General features: G+C 41.0%; 1 pseudogene; it reads right to left on the reverse strand.

Annotated features, from left to right (window-relative positions):
* Positions 1 to 20,325: 20,325 nt before the first annotated feature.
* On the reverse strand, positions 20,326 to 20,461 carry LOC113196918 (U2 spliceosomal RNA; annotated as a pseudogene).
* Positions 20,462 to 21,228: the final 767 nt, after the last annotated feature.

Consider the following 21,228-nt stretch of genomic DNA (forward strand, 5'->3'; position numbering starts at 1 on the left):
TAGGTGTCTGTCCCACTGTGTTGACGCCTTAACATATCTTGTCCAACTAAGATTTTGATTGACAGGTGCAGACAGATGACTTGAAGATATTTTCAGCACAGTACCCTTCTGAGAGCCGAGGTGTTTTACATGAATTTCTGCTTGACTTTCTCTGACGTCTAAAAGATACATCAAACTCAGTGTTTTAAAAGTGAGTGCATACTATTCCTTTTCTAAACCTGTTTTTTTTCCCCAAAAATGTGCACTTCCATAAATGACAATATTGTGGTCCAATGCATAAGCCAAATGCACAGGCGTGAGTTAAACGGAAACTCCTCAAAAGCAGAAACACAAATGTCCAAGAAATATATGAAAAAATGTTCAACCTCTCTCACAGTCAGGGAAGGGCAGATCAAAAGCACACTGAGATTCCATCTCAGTCCAGTTAGAAACGGCAGCCATCAAGAATAAAAGGACAATAAATGCTGGAGAGGATGTGGAGAGAAAGGAACCCTTTGACACTGTCAGTGGGACTGTGAATGGGTACCACTGCTATGGAAATCAGTGTGGAGGCTCCTCAGAAGGCCGGCCATGAGCCATGATAGGACCCAACTACACCACTCCTTGGGATCTATCCTGAAGAATTAAAGTCATAATATAGCAGTATATGCACACCTGTTTTTAATATCAGCACAATTCACAATAACCAAACGATGGAACCAGACTAGGTGTCTGTCAATGGATGAATGGGTAGGTACAGAAAATGCAATATATACACACAATGAAGTTTTATTCAGCCATAAAGAAAAAATGAAATCATGTTGTTTGCAGAAAAAATGCATAAAGGCTCTGTCTATTTGCACTCTTCCTTCCTCTGGTGTTGGGTGTCCTAATAAATGATCCCATCATTTGCCCAGGAACTCAAGCCAAGAGTGCTTGAATCCGTCTTGAATCTACTCTTTCCCTCACCGTCCCATATCCAGTGCCAACTCCAAAATATATTTTAAATTCACTATTTTCCTCTATTGCTATTACTACCACCCTACAAAATCCCAAATCATTTTTCTCTTGTAAGAATGAGGTCTTCATGCCTCATTCTAACTTGAATATTCAATCTATAGAATAATCCCACAAATGCTATAAAATGTAACCAGATTGCATTAATGGTTTCTTCATAAATTTAGCCAGCATCCCAAATTTCTAACCACATGACCACATAGGAGCTAGTCCCTACATACCAATGGCTTTCCCCCAGAGCAAAGCTTGAGCTACTCTGGTCTCCGCTTCTAGAACCCCAAAACCTCCTTGCCTCGGACTCACTTTGCAAAGGTTATGCTTTTTAAAAAAAAATTGTTCTAATTAGTTATACACGAGAGTAGAATGCATTTTGATTCATTGTACACAAATGGAGCATGACTTTTCATTTTTCTCGTTGTACACGATGTAGAGTCACACCGTTTGTGCAATCATGCAGGTACCTAGGGTAGTGATGCCTGTCTTATTCCACCATCTCTCCTACCCCCCATACTCCCTCCTCTCCATGTACCCTTCTATGTCCAGTCCAAAGTTTCTCCATTTTTTTCCCATGCTCCTGCTCCATGGTGGATCAGCATTTACTTATCAGAGAAAACATTTGGCCTTTGGTTTTATTTGGCTTACTTCACTTAGCATGATGCTCTCCAACTCCATCTATTTATCCGCAAATGCCATAATTTTCTCTTTTAATGAGAGTAATATTCTATTGTTTTTATATACCACGGTTTCTTTATCTATTCATCCATTGAAGGGCGTCTAGGTTGGTTCCACAGTTTACCTATTATGAATTGAGCTGCTATAAATATGGATGTAGTGTGCTGACTTTAAGTCCTTTGGGCATTGACTGAGGAGTGGGATAGCTGGGTCAAATGGTGGTTCCATTTCAAGCTGTCCTAGGAATCTCCATATCGGCAAATGCTGTTCTTATTGTCTGGAATGTTCTTCCAAATCCTGTACAACCTGGCTTATTTTCATGTGTATCTCTGTTTTCACTTCAGGTCACCAGAAAAGACTTTCTTGATTATCAGTTGGAAAATAGCCAGGGCCAATTATAAGATCTCATTTTATTTCTTCGTAGCCATCATTATCATATGAATTTTTGTTCTTACGTATTTTTCTTCTCTGTTCCCACCCTAATCTGTTCCACAGGAACAACAATGTAGTCTTCATCACTGTTCCCATTCCAATAACCAGACCCAGTATACAGTAGGTGCCAAATATGTTAAAAAACTTAATGAAGTAAATCATAAATGGGTAAGTAAATACAATAATTTTGTAGTAAGAAAAACATATAATTGATCTGCTTACAAAAAACTACTGACTTGGGTTTTAAATTTTTTCATGTATTTAGGATTAGAGTGGCTTTAACCAAAAAATGCTTAGATAATGCAAAATCACAGAATTACACACAGGAGACCTGATTATAATGCAAAAAGATTTAATAAAAAACCAATACCATGGACTCTCTTATTTAAGTTGCTCATGGTTTTTAAGACAATTATGTGCCATGTAACTCACTAATTACAAGGATAGAAACTGGTATATAAAGTTTGGGGGAAATAACAGCCCATTATACATTTGAATGACCATTATGGACTAAAAGGTTTATAATGTATGGTTGTAATTCCATGGGGGATATGTTTATATTATCAAGAAAAAGAGAGACAAAATATCAGAATCAGCTTTGTTTCACACGTCTCTGCTGAATTTAAGTAGTGGAGGTATCAAAGTCTCAATGAAAAATTTTAAGTTTTAATGAAAGATGCAGTTACAATATTCAACCACGAGATGGCAGTGTTTGAAAGTATTATAAACTCTGCCATATAAAGGTGTCCTAGACTCTGAGTGTGTTTTCTTTTGCCCCTTCTTAAAAGTCTGTATGTAGTAGGGTTCATTGATCATTCCTCTTTCATTTCTACAGTCTTCTCATGATTATTACTCACTTTCTTTAATGCAAACGATGCAAATTATATGGGTCTTTTCTACTTGAGAAGAGATTGGTGTTTTCCAAATCTTAACAGGGAGTGTGTTAGAATTACCTTTTTATACTTACATAGGACTGGAGAAAAATAGTTTCTTAGTTGCACTTTTAAAAATGTTGGTCAAAGGAAATGGAAGTGATCTCTGAATTATTTACATTATTATCTAGTTTTAAGGAAATTGAGATTCATCACCTGGAGGGCTTTTTAAAATAGATTGATGGGACCCACCCTCAGAGTACCTCGTTCTGTAGATTGGAACCTGGACCCACAGATTTGCTGGAAATGGCACCTGGGAATCACTGATTCCCTGCAGAGCTTCATTTTGAAAACCATTTAACACCTGAGGAAATTTCAGAAAGAATGAAAGTGAGTCCCAAATATAAAGATCCTCCCTCAGGTCTCTAAATATTGCTTTTTAACAAAGTAGCACATTGATTTTCAGACTGTAAAAGTTACAGCATGCTTTTTTTTTCTTTCTCATGATTTATGAACTAAAAATCCACAACCTAGTGATATAAATTTTGAAGGGGATTTTAATGTTTGTCAGAAAAAAAAATCTTTATTTTTGACTCCAAGAAATGCTAGTTGAGGGCAATTTGCTCAACTCTGTGTGATGTTTTCCTTTTTTAAATTGAACCCATGATCCACAGCTCATCTTGAGGGGCTCTGAGAAGCTATAAAGTGGTTTAAAATTGCTTCAGCACCTCTTTTGGTTCTGAGGCAGGGCAATCTTACATTTGCTCACGGATGTCTCCAGATCTGGGCAGAAGATATTCCCTCTGCCCAGGAATAAACCACACAGAGCTTTCTTAAAATTTTTTTTGACATCCAGATGATTCCCAGCCCACTTCTCTTGAGTATCTCTTTATCTGCCCTGCAGCTTTTAATGTTCATGCCCACAGAAAAACGACTGTAAACCCTGTATAAATTATCTTCCTTCCCAGGGTCCTCTGCTTTCCTCAGATTCACAAATCTCAAGGCACTTTTCAGGTTATAGAGACACATAGAGCACGTGGTAAGAGGAACACCCAGGTCACCAGGCAGCTCTGCACCAGGGAACCTTGTTGTATGGACAGAAAGAACCTACCTTACTACTTCTGTCTGAAGAGGGTGCTTATCTGAAGGTGTCCTTCTTCATTCCCAGGTTTTAGCGTGATGCTAGAAATATTCACAGTCTACCCGGCAGCTGTGGCTAGTTCAAATCTGAAGCGTAAAAATGCAGTAGCAATGATATAACAGGAAAGCTCGATATTTAAAAAACAAAACAACAAAACAGAAAGAGACGGTCAGTCCCTACAGAATTGGCAAAACTGAAAGTAAAAAAGATGCTAATGCCTCGGGTTGGCAAGGGAGTTGCTTACCCAATTGTTTATAACGCCTGCTGGTGATACAAATTGGTCAGATAATTAATAAGGGCCATCAGGCAATATAGGGCACAATACATGAGAACTCCAAATCGTATGCTAGGAACATCTTTAAAAATGCTGTATTTTCCCTTTTTCCTATAATTTAATGAAATGTTTAGAATAATTGATAAGATGAAAACATCATACCTAGACATTTTTAGGTGACATTTGTTATAAAGATCACATTTCAGAGTCATAGAATGTCGGAACAGAAAGACCCCTAGGGCTGGTCTCGTTCAGGGGTCAACATGTGACATGATGTCTGAACTCTGCATTTAGGGACAAGTGTATTTTCCAGACAACATCCACAAGGGCGTTTATCAGATTCTCAAAGTGCCTCCTTTGAACAATTCTATGTTTAATACAGGAGAGTTTTGGAAGTCTTGGAAACCCAGCTCACTCAGCATGCTGAGGAACTCCTTGTCCAGTAAATTCAACATTGAATGCAAAAAGAATCTGAAGCTTCAGAGAAGTTTACCAAAGATGCTGTACTCATTATAGCATATGCCAAATAAGCAAGCATCAGCTCTACAAATTCTAATTTCAAATCCAGTTCTCTATTCACCTCTATCTATGTATATCTGTACCTCTCTAGTAATTTTTTTTTCTCTCTTTTTTGGTGTTAGGTATTGAAGTCAGGGGCACTCAACCACTGAGCCATGTACCCAGCCCTATTCTATATTTTATTTAGAGACAGGGTCTCACGGAGTTGCTTAGTGCCTCGTTTTTGCTGAGGCTGGCTTTGAACTTGTTATTCTCCTGCCTCAGCCTCCCAAGCCACTAGGATTACAGGCATGCACCACCATGCCTGGCTCTAGTATTTCTTAAATATATAATCTCCATAATGTGTTTTCATGGTTTCTGTATTGTGTTTATCGTTGTTCAGGAACACAATTCCTTGATTAAAAAAAAAAAGATATCCACTTAAACATCATTATTGATAGAATGAGTCAGAGAAAGAGACACACCTAAGGTCTCATCATCCATAGTGCTGAAAGAAAAGTCCTACCAAGTTCTTAGGTGGTTGTGTCACCACTGATATGTCCCATTTCAAAGTCTGACTCCCCGCTCTTACCACCTGTCTGTCCTAGCAAACCCTCGGGATGTCAGCTTTGTCTTCTGTAGCAATATCTAACTTTCAGGTTGGAGGGAAGGAATGTGTGAGAAAAATTTAATTAAAATAACAAGGAATAAAATAGGCTCCTCCCAAAACACGGTGGGAGATTGTAAAGCAAACAGGCTCACACACAGGATATGCATGAGTCTGAGTTCTTCAGAGAAATGGAAAAAAAAAATAGGACTACACACACACACACACACACACACACACACGCACACACACGCACATCTTTGTATCTATGCAGAGGTTTACAGTAAAGAGTTGGCTCTTGCTATTACGAGGGATTAGAAGTCCAAAATCTGCAGCTGGTGAACTGGTGATTTGGGACAACCACAGGTTGACTTCCAGTTTGTGTCGAAAGCCTTCAGAACCAGGAGAGCCAAAGTGTGAGTCTGATCGCAAGAAAAGATTGATGTCACCTCCCCTCGAGGGCGGACAGACTGGGAGAGGGCCTCCTTCCTTAGCCATGTATTCCATGCATTTATTCTATGCAGGCCCACAACAGCTTGGGTGAGGCCACCCGCACTATGCAGGGCCATCTGCTCTACTCAGGGCCAATTCCAATGTCAATCTCATCCAGAAACACCCTTCCAGCACACCAGAAATAATGTCGAACCAATATTTGGGCACTCTGTGAACCAGTCCAGTTGACAAATAAAATGAACCATGACGATGATCGTGTGCAAAAGCAAGCAAAACTGTTATGGCCAATTAAAATAAAAGCATCAAGAATAAGTCATAAAATGCCTTATAATTTATATGACGAAGTGTTGTGCAATATCCTTACCTCTGAACTGTTCTCTGTGCCACACTTAAGAGAGTTGGTGCAGGAGCTGTTGAGCTTTAGCCACCCCCCCCCACCCCCAGAGGGCTTCCAACTTTCTGCTCTGTTTCTAGAAGGGAAAGTTCTTTAATATTCATTGGTACTTCCTAAATGCTCCCATTCAAGTCAGCATGTCATAAGTAAATAGCCGTAGCATTTCTCAGAAAAATGTCTGCAAGTCATTATCATTGAAAGTGGAAGAGAATTCTATGTACTTGGAACTGTGGCCCGAACTCTTGGACTTCCCTTGAATACGTCATTCTCTATCTTCAGAGTCTGAACAGGGATTTTTAAGAAATGAAGGCATTAAAAGAGATCTAAACCCTTCGTGAAGGGTTGATTTCAGGGTCTTTGTATTTACTTCAGGAGTCTGGGCTGATGGTTGTAGTATTTGTGGTCTCACCCACTAAAAGTGTATATGTGTCTTTATTCTTTTCTCCTTACAAATTCTGGCTTTCTCTGCCAGCCTCCCCGTGGAACCAGAGGACACACACAAAGCCACTAATTGCTTGCACAACTCCCTATTGTATAGTTAAGTTCATTGGAACACACATTGTGCTGGAACTCTGCAGATGGTTGGACACATGGTATCTAAAATGTTATTTATACTTTGGAACTAGTCACAATGACTCCACTCGCCTAAATCATTAAAAATGTATATTCCATATCAAACAAACTCCTTGATCTTCCTCCTCCCCATGCTGCCTGCACTGCGGTGCCAAATTAAAAACCATTCATTTCATTTCCTACTTGTCTAAACTAAAATACATACATAAACATCACTCTGCGGTATTAATAGTGACAGGGTTATCATCATCAATGATAGAATGTGTTAGCAATTTTTTTTTTCTTCCGAGCGTATCTTAGTGACTTAGAGGATGAATTTTAAAGTCAGGCCTGCTGATGAAAGAATAGCAACTAATTCCAGAGCCCAGCGCAATCACTTGGTAGTGACTAGAGAATCTACTTGACAAAGAAGGTGCATTGAAGCAGGGCCAACAGAGAGAGCCAGCATCCACTAGTGAGGTCTGCCATGCACATGGGAATTGGCAGAGGCAGCCTGCGGACAGGGTGCTGCGGTTTCCCTAGGTCTGTGGTTATGCATCCCAGGTTTTAAGAGGCAGAAATTCCTGCACTGAACTCCTATCCTCACCACTGACTGGGTAAAGAGCTAACTGACCTGAAATGAGTGTCTCGGTCTATTTGTGCTGGTAAAAACCAAAATGTTTAAACTAAGTCATGCATTTAAAAAGCTGAGATTCACCGAAGAAGAAATATGAATGGTCAACAAGTATATGAAAAAAATATTCAACATCTCTAGGAATTAGAGAAATGCAAATTAAAAGTACAGGGAGATTCCATCTCACTCCAGTCAGAATGGCAGCTATTAAGAATACATACATTAGATTGAAGTGGGTTATGAACTCCCAATTTTGATATGTCAAGAGCTTTGTAATGTTGTGAACAACCAATAAAAAATAAATAAATAAAAATTAAAAAAAATTTTTAAAAAAAAGAATACATACAAGGAACAATAAACGTTGGCAAGGACGTGGGGAAAAAGGTACACTCATACATTGCTGGTCGGACTCCAAATTGGTACAGCCACTCTGGAAAGAAGTATGAAGATTCTTTAGAAAACTTGGAATGGAACCACCATTTGACCCAGGTATCCCACTCCTTGGTTTATACCTAAAGGATTTATAAACAGCCTACTGTAGTGATGCAGCCACATCAGTGTTTACAGCAGCTCAATTCACAGTAGCCAAGCTATGACACCAACCTAGGTGCCCCTCAACAGGTGAACGGATAAAGAAAACATGGTATAGGTACACAACAGAATATTACTCAGCTACAAAAAAGACTGAAATTATGGCATTTGCCAGAAATGGATGGAACTAGGGACTATCATGCTATGTGAAATAAGCCAATCCCCAAACACCCAAGGCCAAATGTTCTCTCTAATACGTGGATGCTAACACACAAGAAGGAGAGGTGGGTAGAATAGAAATCTGTTGTATTATACAAAGAGGAACCAAGGGAAGGGAGGGAGGATGGGCGTAGGAAAGAGAGTAGAATGAACTGGACATCTCTTTCCTACGCTGATATATGAATACATGACCAGTGAAACTCCACATCATGTATAAGCACTAGAGTGGGATCCTAATTGGAATAAGTTATACTCCATGTACATATAATATGTCAAAATATACTCTACTGTCATGTGTATCTAAAAAAGAGCAACAACAACAAAAACAAACAAACAAATCCCAGATATTTACTTCTCACAGTTCTACAAGCTGGGAAGTCCAAGATCCAGAAGCCAGCATTGGCTGGTGAGGGCCTGGTCTCTGGTTCCAAGATGGCACCTTGAGACTGCATCCTCCAGAGGGGAGGAAGCTGTGTCTTCTCCTGACAGAAGAGATAGAAGGGGTGAACTCGACCTCTCTCAGGCATCCATCCGTCATGAGTGTGGAGCCTGGGGTGGCTCATGGCCTCCTAAACCCTTTACTTCTTAATACCACCAGAGTGGGGCTGGCATTCAACATGAATTTTGGAAGGGGACACGTTGAATGCATAGCACCAAGTTTCTAATCTCTCAGAGCCCGTCCACCATACTCTAAAGAAAGGATGCAACGTCAGGCTCATCGCACATTGAAGAGGCAAGTGGTTGACAGAGTTACCCAGAAGTCATGGCATCTCCTTATCCATTCTCCTAATCCCTTCCAAATCACCCCTTTTGATCAGGTTCAAAACTAAATGATGAAAGGCATAAGCTTTGTGGGAGTTCCCTGTGGCATCATGGAGGGTGTGTTGGTCTTCAAACTATCACAGCATCAAGGGATACCGGGTTCTGCTATTTTAGCTGGGCCAGAACCATGGCTGGGCTCCAAATATTTTACCTCACCTCCTTCACTAGTTTGTCATAACTTTTAATTGTGTTTTTGCAAGGGAAGGCAATTTTTAAATGCAACAGTAATTATCTGTACAAATGCAAAAATAGAGATGTCATTTAAAAACTTCAGAAAGCTCAAAGCAGAACCTTCACTATTTACCCGAGATTATCAATGTCTTGCCATCTTGGTTTCACATTAGTTCTTCCTTAAATAGAACTTCTCTTGCGGCACCTTTTGGAATCCCTTAGACTCAGGGTTGAAGAATTTGTGCAGCAAAGACATCCCTGGAAGTGTTTTCATCTAGGATTCTGAATGGATTTGTCCGAGTGGCTCCGGAGGCTGAGGCAGGAGGATCCTGAGTTCAAAGCCAGCCTCAGCAAACACAAGGCACTAAGCACCTCAGGGAGACCCTGTCTCTAAATAAAATACAAAACAGAGCTGGGGATGTGGCTCAGTGGTTGAATGCCCTTGAGCTCAATCCCTGGTACAAAAAAAAAAAAAAAAAAAAAAAAGGAATGGATTTGAAGCTTTGAAGCATTGCTGATGGCCATGTTTGCCAAAATTGTGATGTCATCCAGGAAGATAAGGAGTGGCCAAAAGACTTCCGAACAAAGTTATAAGACTCATGACATAAGGTGGTTCAGTCTCTGAGCTATCAACACAAGCCCTAGATGGGTGACAAATTTTGTTGTACCCTGCCACGTGGAAGGAGGGTCTGGGAGTAAAGTCTGTGTTGGGATCCAGTCAAGGGGACTTTTGAGAGAGCTGAATTACACCATTTTCCAAAGTAGCCTGAGTGATTTCCTCCTAGCAACAGAGCTTATCTCCAGTTCCTGCAAAGTGAAATTAATACGACTCCTGTAAGTCTTTGGCATGTAAAATAAAAAATAAATTAGAAAGGGTAGGAGCACTGCCCTCGTGAACAGCTGCTCTTCTCTGGTTTTTATGAAAAGAGGCTGCATCTTGCAGCCACCGTGCCCTCCCGCTGCGTCTGCTCCGTTTGCAGATGGCTTAAGGAAGTTGCCTGTAGTATACAGTCTGTGCATATCATTAGGATGAGTTATTTCAGCAGAGAAGTTGTTGCCGGGAAGAAAAAAAAAAAAGACTGTGATTTTTGGGTGCCAAAAATAAGCATTTATCACTTACAAATTTTCAAAGAGAAGCCAACGTCTTGCCATCGGCCCCCGGGTACACGCCTCAAGTGGTGAGGCTGGATGCGTGGCCTCATTATGCAGCGTCCCTGCTGATGGAACTTCTGACGTGGACACTTTTCTTCTTCTCACCAGAAAACCGTTTGGACTTTTCTTCTTCTTTAGATGAAAGACTCTGTAATTAAGACTCTCTTTCTCCTCCAGTATACACATTTAAAAAACAGATTGAGTAGAGCAGTAGCTTCCATCCACTCTGTGATGATCTAGAAGGTTCTGTAGACCTCGGCACCCAGTTTCATAAAGTTTACTCCTTTAGGATCTGGGATGTCCCTCAAAGGCTCATAGGTTGATGGCTTGGTCCCCAGTGCAGCAATGGGACTTTTGAGAAGTGATTGTACCATGAGGGATCTGATGTCATGGGTGGATTAACCCATTGAAGGATTCGTAGCTGAATGGACTATTGGGAGATGGTGGAAATGGTAGGAGGTGGGACCAAGTTGAAGAGAGAGGGTCCTTGGGGACATGCCTTTGGGGAACATATCTTATCTCAGCTTTTTCAGCGTTTCTCTCCTCTCTCTCTCTCTCCTCTCTCTCTCACTCTCTCTCTCTCTGCTCTGCAGCCAACCACCATGAAGCAAGCTTCCCCATACTCTTCCGCCATAATGCTCTGCCTCACCAGTGGCCAGAGTAACAGAGCCAGCCAGTGACACTGGACTCTGAAATTCTTAAAAAAGTGCTCAGTAAAGTCATTGAATCACCCAAGTTTTTGTCCAGGGACTGGGAGAGAGCTCTTATCATTGATCACAGAACAGAGGAATAGCATTACATTATTAATAATGGCATCTGTACATTTAACGTTTTCTAGCCACTTTGCTAAGAACTTTGCCCACAATTAAATTCAATTGTTCCTACAGCTGTGTGAGATAAGGTGATATTATTTGGATCTTCAGGTGAGATGATTGAGATTCTATGTCACTCAGCTGTTATAAAATAGCAAACCCAGCGGCTGAGACAGGAAGATCCTGAGTTCGAAACTAATCTCAGCAATGGCCAGGCACTAAGCAACTCAGTGAGATCCTGTCTCTAAATAAAATAGAAAATAAGTCTGGGGATGTGGCTCAGTGGTGGAGTGTCCCTGAGTTCAATCCCCGGTACCAAACAACAACAACAACAACAAAATAGCAAACCAGAATTGGAGTCCAGTCCTACGTGATTGTAAATGACAGTTCTCTGCAGAATAGCACAAACCCAAGCCCAACTTACTGAATATCCAATAGGACATTATGGCTTTAGCAAGAACCACAATCATTTTAATATGGAAAACTTTTTGATCAGAATATTATGAGATTATGTGTAGTTATATCCTTTGCTCTCCAGAGTAAAAATGATTTAACTTTCCTCATGTTTCACATTCAATCACCGAGAAACTAATTTGGTAAAATAGCTCAGTTTTTCAGCTGTGCCAAAGATACTGAATGACAGGAAATGCTATTAGAATTAGCGAGAATTACTAAGAATTGGATTAGCCAGAAGAGACCCTTGAGAAGAGCTTCCTAAAAAAAAAAAAAATAGGTGAGATGGTTCTGGTTTGATGATGAATTATTTTATTTTACCCATCAATTTTCAATTATTGTAGAAAAAAAACAACAACAGAGTGGTGGTCACTGGGAGAGAGGAGGTAACGGTTGGAGGAACCAATTGATCTCCGATTTCCAGAGCCTTTGGGTAAGTGTTCACTTTATTTGGTTTTTCTCTGTTGAATTCAAAAAAAAAAAAATGAATGTGCACATAGGTAAGAAGAGGCTGTTTAAAAAGGATATCCTAAGAGTGGAGAACAGAGGTTGTTCTGTTGGGGGAAGTGACCACTTGACCACAGGATTGGCCAGGGCTACAGTGGAGTCCTTGCATGACCCCCGAGGCCCATGGGTGGAGGTTTAGTCTCCAGTTTGGAGCTGGAGAACCTCCAGAAGTAGGTCCTGGTAAGAGGCCTTTGGGTCTGGGGCCCCACCCCTTCCTCTTTCTCACATTTCAGCTTTTCTGGGCTGAGGTCGGTGGCTTTGTGCCACCTGGGCTTGGACCATGAAGTGTTCCCCACACACAGACTTGAAGCAACAGGGCTCCTCTGGACAGAAAGCTCTCAAACAGTGAGTCCAAATAAACCTTTTTTTCTTATGAAGTGGCTTGTCTCAGGTGTTTGGTGTGAGGACAGGAAGCTGACTCACACAGAAAGTGTCCCAAGGGTTAGGGGAGAGTTTTTGTCTGTCCAAAGGAGGAAGCCAGGTGGCCCAGGAGTGGGGAAGTGTGGAGAATGAGGTGGTCGCTGCAGACGGCAGGCAGGTCAGAGAGTGTCTTTCCCCTGATGCTGATCTCTTCCCTAGAAGGCAGTCAAGGAGGGGCTGGGTGCAGCCTCCAGAGGATTCTGCATCCAAGCCCAGGGCCTCAGGGTAAGGAGAGAAGATTCACCAAGGTCTGGTCCACTAAAGCTTTGTCACAGCCATCAATGGGGACAAAATAGCTTGTCCCTTCTGAGGCAAAGAACAGGACTTGGGGAATCTGCATCTGGCCCTGATATAGATAAACAAGGGGTGCTGTGGGTTTGCTCTCCTCTCTGTGGGGTGAAGTGTTGGTTTCTTTGCCATGAGCCGGCCCATTTTTTTCTGGAACATAAAACAATGGGAGGGATTCTCAATGGCTCTTTTTTAGGGTCCAGGTAAAACTCAGCACGGTCACTTTGAAAATCTATATTGGTAACTGCCCATCCACATTAGGAAATAAAACATGACTTTATTTTTGAAAAAGACCTACAGCTGATTTTCAGAAACCATCAAGCCATTAATTTTATTTGATGCTACAGTTCAGCAGGACCAAAGGCCTCACCCACGTTAACTCCTTCCCCCATCTCCTCTGAACAGTGATCGATCGATGCTTTACTAAGAGTAGATCCCGTTCCCTGATTTCTTTATACCAAGCTCAGTTCAGAGCTTCACAGATTTTATCTTCTTTAATCATCACAGCCTCACTCAGTTGCAGTTACTATGACCAGAACGATTTTCAGTTACGGAAAATGATGCTTGAAAGAGGCCCACGTTCTCACAGTCAGTCCTGTGACCCAGAGTTGCCAGCGTCTGAAATCCAGCCCTGAACTGCTACACCTTAGTATTCCCCATAATCCACAAAGAAGGAGGTCTGTGTCCCTTGGAACTCCTCTACTATAAAATATGATTATTGAGGGCCGGTGCCAATTTCTCTGTGGTTAAGGCTTCTATCACAGAATACCTCAGACTTTGTGGCTTAAACAGCACACATTTGTTTCTCACACTTCTGGAATTCGACAAGTCCAAGTTCAGGGTACTTGGCTTAATACCACAGGTACATTCTTTAGGATACTAAAGGGTCAAACACATGAGTTGTACAGTATTTTTCTTAGAATAATCAACAACTTTAAATTATAGCAGCTTCAGTCTAAAAATTCATCATTACAATTAGAGACTTTTTTTGAATAAATGTATTAAAGAGGACATATTCTGAAACGATATTTTGTCTCCAAGTTAGCTTACCCACACTCAAAAAAAAGTCCAAAATGCTGTCTAGTATATTTCATTTACATGTGATTTTTACTAATAATTCTTCTTTGTGTATCTTCCTAGGAGGGAAAAAATGCTTTTATTCTCATTTGATCAAAATTTATGGAGTATCAAATTGCAGTACCCTTCAAAATAATAGCTTTTGGCTTTCTAGTGTACAGTGTTCTATTCCTCCTTGTGATTTAAGAAGCATTATTTAGACTTATGTCTCCACGCCAGAACCTAAGTTACAAGATTACAGTTGGGAAGGCAGCTCACAAAACAAAATAATTTAAAAAATATAACAAAAAAAAAGAAAGAAGGAGAAGGAAGAAAAGAATTTAGACAATCATTTGTCATATACAATTTGCTTTAAGAGAAAATATCTGCTGAATGAAAGAGATAGAGAAATAGTTGGCTGAGCGAATCCCAACTCACGAGGATAGAGAAGAGAATTAACTTAAAAAAAAAAAGATAGAAAAATAACACCAACAAGAAACAACTCAACAAACAAACAACAACAACAACAAAAAAACCCTTCCTAACAGCTAGGTTGAGTGTGAAGGGTTGATAAAACTGAGATTTATTCTGCTACTATAAACACGAATGTACCCTGGAGCCAACTTTAACATCCTGGCTCAGACGATGAGCTGGTGTTCATGGTAACATATTTTCTGCACCCACAGATCTCTATTGTCACATTCCTGACAGTCTGACAAGGCTGCAGTTATTTATTCTCATGATCAAGATAACAACCAGTAACATTATTTGATGGATTTCTCTGGAATGGAAAATACAGATTATTATTATTTTTTTTTCCATAATTGTTAAGTCTTCACAACCAGTAATTGCTGGTCAAGTGTGTTTTAGTGAATACAGAATTCTAGAACAACTGGCAGAAACTTTGATTATTGGTCCAGTGAGCAGTGGAGTATTACATTTTTCCTTCTGTGATATTCTAGTTTTTCCAGGTGGTTACAGACAGTGTGCTGAGCTCGCTCTTGGATGCTTGTGTGCATCGTTATCTGAGACCCTTTGAGATCAGAAGTTTTTATATAGTTAATACCTCTCTTGAGCTATTTCGTTGTCTTCATGATCCACCTGTTGGAACTATTCAACCCATTCTGATTTTCAGGGTACTTTGCTTAATGCCACAGGTACATTCTTTAGAGCCTTACAGAATTCAGAACTCACATAAATCAAGACATATCCTGATACACTAGGCTCTGTATTTATCCACTAAGGAGGATAACGGCATTTGACATAATTTATATATCTCAGCTATCTGTGCAGTCAAGGTGATATTTGAATGTAATTTTTGGCCAAGGAAGGATGTTGCACAAAGTAGGAATTTTTATGGTTTCTATGATCGAAAGTGGCTAAATCACATTTATGTATCAATTGCAGGTAAATTGCATCTCAACAGAATGTAAGTATGAATTCTGTAATTGTGCTATAGGAAAGGTGTCTCGTAAGACACAAAAGTCACACATACATGAACAAGCTTGAGAGTCAGGTGTAGAGAAATTTACACAACACTTATTGACCACCAGTGGTTATTCAGATAGCAAGACACCTGATAGAGCAATGCAAAGAATACCCTTTATTCCCACAGGGAGTCCATGCAGCTTGATTAGGAATGCCAAAAAAATCTCCCTCTGTTCCTACCATGGTCTAGGTAGGAACATGAATAATGGTAGCATTTACTTCTTCCCTCTGTTTTCTTTATATTATTCTTTCTTCCCATTCCTCTGCCACCATGTGATGCTCTAGATTGATATCTTCCTAAATGCCTTCCATGTTCTGAGACCCAGGGAGCTACGGCTACATGCAATTACATTTGTGCATCCTTTAATGCCCTAACTTACGACCTGAGATACTAGTCGTCAACCAAGTCTTGGACCAAAGTTGGGGCTTATTGAAAAGCTTAGACCCTATTATGGACGTCTGAAGTAGAGATAATAATAGGGTCATCTAGGACTAAGATGGCAAAGAGATCTCAATTATTGTGGAATTGTAGATTAACCGATGGGATCTCTTGGGAGTGTCCTCTTGAGGATGAAAATGTACCATTGAGGTTGAGGGCACCATGATCAATGAGTGATGTCTGCTAAGGATGTGAACAGGGAGATTCCAGGCACATACACCACATAGTCAAAATTGTCATTAAGGAATCGTGACCCATCCTGAGCATTCTTGGCTTAGGTGTTAAGTAGGTGTTAATGCCGAAATATGGGAATATTTGACTATAGAGATCAACCTCCACCTATCAGTTAACAAAGACTGAAATGCTTCTGCTAATGACTGAGGGCACCGATCCGAATCGCCACGTCATTCAACATTGTCCAAGTACCTAGACATCATTGCCTGAATGTCTGCAGTTTCACCTCCCTCCATTCCCCCAATCTGGGTGCCTTATGTGGAACTTCTGCGAATAACCTAGGGCCACAGGTTTTAGTGGTGATAGAAACAGCAATGAATAGTGTTCAACTGGATTTGGGGTTCCAGTCTCAGCATGGCCCCTCCATCAGTATGTGAATCTTGGGCAATATACTTTACTTTTATGGACATTATATTTTCCCATGGAAGATGGAGGTGATAATGGCCATCTAATCTCTATGACAGTGTTGCATGGGTAGCCCATGTCAAGACAGCTGTGGAAGCTGGTTCCAGTAGGAAAGAGAGATTGAGAAGGGGAAGTAGTACTAAAATGTGTGATGGTTATAGCACTGCAGTCCGATTCTGGAATTCCACTATGATTTCTGTGTGTATTGTACCTAATTTTCCCTTCAAAAAAAGTAACTATTAATTTTTATTTCCCTTCAGTCATCAATAATTTGCTAAAACATGGCAAATTCATGTAATTTATAAAACACATGCACATATGACATATGCTGCTATTTTCATCATATGTTACTATGAATTAATTTTTTTTTATAACTTTACTTATTTTCTTTTTTGTGGTGATGAGGATCGAACCCAGTGCCTCACCTGAGCCAGGCAAGTGCTCTACCACTGAGCCATAGCCCCAGCCCCATATATTACCGTGAATTTATTATTCTGTTTAACCTGCTATGACCAGAGGAGAGGCACATAGGCATATTTAAGGACTTTAGTGTTGTCAGAGCCTTAGATCCTGATCAGGAGTCTGTCACCTACAAACCCTCAGCCCAATCTGACTCCTCCTGTTTCCTGGAAGGTTTACTGGGACACAGCTGTCCCTGTTTACATGTGTTTCAGTGTTTTCACATTACAACTGCGAGCTGAGTAGCCGTGACAAAGGACCTGACCTACAAAGCCCCTGATGGTTACTCTTAAGGCTGTTCAAGGAAAAAAGTTTTCTTGACCTCCATGATTATCAACCTCCAGAATACAGCGTCAGCGTCTTGTAGTTCTGAGATACTCAATGACTCCCGAGGGGAAATAAAAATTAGTCTACAGTGAAAGGAAAACGCTCACAGTGTTAAACCATCATCAACACGCTGGTGGTAATTAAAGCCATTGATTGCAGGGCAAATTGTAAATATGCAAGAGGCTTATTAAAAACAAAAACAACGAAACAGCTATGTTTGTCTATAAATACTGAGGGTGTTCTATATTAAACATGCATGATTAGTTTGCTACTCGGAGGCAGGCAAACACTCGGAGATGATAAGAAAGGATCAAGTGTGTGTGTGTGTATGAGAGAGAGAGAGAGAGAGAGAGAGAGAGAGAGAGAGAGAGAGAGAGAGAGAAAGAGCGAGAGCATATGTTGCATGGTAGTTTTTAGTCCACCTTATCCAGTGAACGTGTTAAATTTTCTTTCTTGTAGTAGGAAAGGTGTGATTCCGTGTCATTTTTTAGTACTCAGTCTTATTTGTGATGGGAGTCAGAAGACTAGAGGTGGTCTTTAAAGCCCTGGGACTTCTTCTGCAGACATCTCTGATGTTCGAAAGGTCCCTTGTGTTCCTTAACGGCCATCCAGGTCCTCAGTGGGGACATTTGATGGGGACAGTAGATTTTATTCCTCCTTGTAGCTCAGCTGGGGACAGAATCACAGTGTCTTGCTTGTCAGATACTAAAGCATGAGGAATGTGAGTCGTTTCTTGGGAGCTCCCTGATCCTTCACTCTGACGAGTCTCTATCTCAAGCCTGCTTTTGTGTCTCTGGTTGGAGAAGGAAAATAAAGCCCCTGGAAGCTGAAATCACTGGGTCCCCATATGGTACCTGACCTGCGTTACCTGTCAGATTCTGAGTTTTCTTCTGAGGGAATTCCTCCTCCATCTCTATCTCTCCCCACCCCACTCCCTCTCTGGAATTTCCTTTGTATGAACCTTTTTTTGAGTTTCCTTTGTAGGAACAAAGTCACTCCCTGCTTAATTCCCCCATATTTATAATTCTTTGTATTTTAACTTTCATTTTCAATTCAGGGAGCGGCCTTTTGGAGTGGCTGCTGCAAGCTTTTTACATGCTCGCCTCTCTCTTTTGCATGGTAGATTGTTCCACTCTGTAAGGGAGATTTTCCTAAGTATTATTATTATTTTTTTGATCATTGTCTACTTAGGTCTTGGGAAACAGTTTCGTACAATGGTTAAGAAAACTCTGATGGGAGGTTTATTTACAAAGAAGGAAAATGAGCGACTTCTGGTTTTCCAGCTTTCTTGAAGGGCAGAGGCAAGATAACACCTTGCAGATATTACCTGTGATATATAAATATTCACCTTCTTCTCCCGTCGATGACCCAGTAACAGCCTGGACAAGTAAACCATTTTCTCAATTCATTCCATAGCAGTTTAATAAGTGTGTGTGTGTGTGTGTGTGTGTGTGTGTGTGTGTGTGTGATTTTTTTTTTTCTGGTACAGGGGATTGAACCCAGGAACACTCAACCACTGAGCCACATCCCCAGCACCTTTTTATATTTTTATTTGGAAACAGGGTCCTGCTAAGTTGCTTAGGACCTTTCTAAGTTGCCGAGGCTGGCTTTGAACTCACAATCCTCCTGCCTCAGCCTCCCAAGCTGCTGGGATGACAGGCGGGTGCCACCATACCTGGCTGTCTGTCTGTTTATGTGTATTAAGGACACATTTGCATTTAGGAAGTACTATATAAAACAAAGTTAATTAGCCTCTTAAAAATTATGCAAATAACCCATGAATATTGTCTTATTACAAAAGATAACACTAAGGACAGAGTTTCTCTCATGTCTCTCCAATCCCAGTTCTATTCTTGTCTCTAAAATCACAATACGTGTCATCATTTTAATGAGTAAGCACCAGAATTTTTTTTTAATGCTGTTTTATATTCACTTCTGTGCTCAGTGGAAGAGGGTAGATGGGCCCGTATGGGTATATGTGCTGGGGGCTGTTTACACAAATAGCCTCCATAATCTCAGCATTTTTAAATAAATGTTCTTCTGATGGTTTTTTTCCCCCTGTAGAACAATGTCTTTGAGACGTCTGTGTTCATCACTATATATAGATAAACTTCAATCATCCCAAAGGCCAGCATGGCGAAATGCTGTGTCTTATTTAAATATTTCTAGCAAGTGCACCAATCTGTCCAAACATTCTGCATTCCTCCTTATAGGAGAGTTGCCATAGATTTAAAATAGATGCTCAGATGGAATTAAGGATATTATCTGGATTTGACGTTTGGAGGCCCATCCTCTGTTCACAGTTCCATGTTGTCCATCATCCTCTTTCTCTCTGTTGGTAGGAGTGATGGAGTTTCTGAAATGTATAATTCATGATAAAAGCTCTCAGCGATGGTTTGACACCTTCCTTCTGTGGCCGAGTGCTTCAAGTGGGAGCACACTCTCGGAGCTTTTTGACTTCAGACATGGACATGTCAGACATGGACACGTGGGACCCACTTTAGTCATCTGGCAATTTTGTAAGTCACCTTTTTCTGCCTTGTGCTAGGTCATCCCCGTCACAGTTATGGAGAGGGAGCCTTGATCAGCCCTGTTCTGTGAGTGAGAATGAGAAGCAAACCCTGGCAATCCTTTTTGAGATGCACAGTATGGAAGAGAAATGTCTGTTGTGCTAAACTACTGAACCTCAGAGTCTCTAATCTCAGCATAACCTTATCAAGTCGAACCAATACCACTACTCGAAACCATGGCCCCGTCCTTTACCTCCAAGGTCACTTACATTCATTCAACAAAACTCCTGAAGACGGCCATCCTCGGGTACATTCTCATCCTCCTCATCATAATTCCCATTCCTGTCTTCCTCCAATACCCAATTCTGCTCTAAAATTGCTCCTAGGGACACTAATGCCATTCCTGTCTCCAAATCCAGTGACCAGTTCTCCGTCCCTGGTTGGACCTCTCAGGAGTATTCACCATGGTGAAAATAATCATCTTCCCTCCTCCCAGGACACCACTGTGATGGTTTCTCTCTTATCCACTGATTATACCGTCTCAACCCTCTTGGGTGATCTTGCACAATGGCTCAGAGTAAGCCTTTTAAACCGATAAGAACAGATACTACACTGGATCTCAGCCAGAAGGCCGAGAAGGGATTTAAATCACTAACTGCACAATATCACTTGCCTGCTCAGTCTTCCAAAGCCTCGGTACCATATTAATATCCATACTCTTTATCCTGGTCTGAAAATTCCTTCCTGATTGCCGCAGTCCGGCTGCAGCAAACTAACCAGGGGGTGACGAGCAACTTGTGTACATTGATACAGCAAGAGTGGGAGCCGTTTATTGTAGGACAGGAGGGGTATTTATACATTCCACACAGCTTATCCTAATTAACATAAACTAGATACAGCAGTCAACCAATAAGGAATCTCCACACTTAATGGCTCGCTGGGTTACTTCACAAACCACTCCCTCTGGCATTTTGCCAGGCGCCATCCTGACTTGTTTACAGACTCTAACACAAACCCACAGTTGCACAGTCTACAAAGATTCACAAATTTTTAGACCTCAGCACTTCTGTTCAGAGTAGTAACGGTGTATGGGCAATGTCAGCCCCAGGTGAGGTGCTGACGGAGGTGTACCATACCATTCCTCTCTAAGCTTCAAAAGGAAAGCTGAATGTGTCTAAGACCTTCAGACTTTTATTGGGGGAACTCACAGAGAGAAGGAGCCATGCTAAGGGCAGATTGTCTTCAGATTTTAATTTTCTGGGGATGACCTAGAATTTGTAACCTTACTTACTGTGGCTCCTGGTTACCATGTTGAGCCTCGCAGAAGAGGAACATCACCTGGATCACCCTAGAGAACCACAGGAAAGTCTCAGACCTGTTCCTTTGGTGCACAAAATTGAGTCACAGGTA

The sequence above is a fragment of the Urocitellus parryii genome, chromosome 16 (genome assembly GCF_045843805.1).
Source record: "Urocitellus parryii isolate mUroPar1 chromosome 16, mUroPar1.hap1, whole genome shotgun sequence".
Taxonomy (NCBI): domain Eukaryota; kingdom Metazoa; phylum Chordata; class Mammalia; order Rodentia; family Sciuridae; genus Urocitellus; species Urocitellus parryii.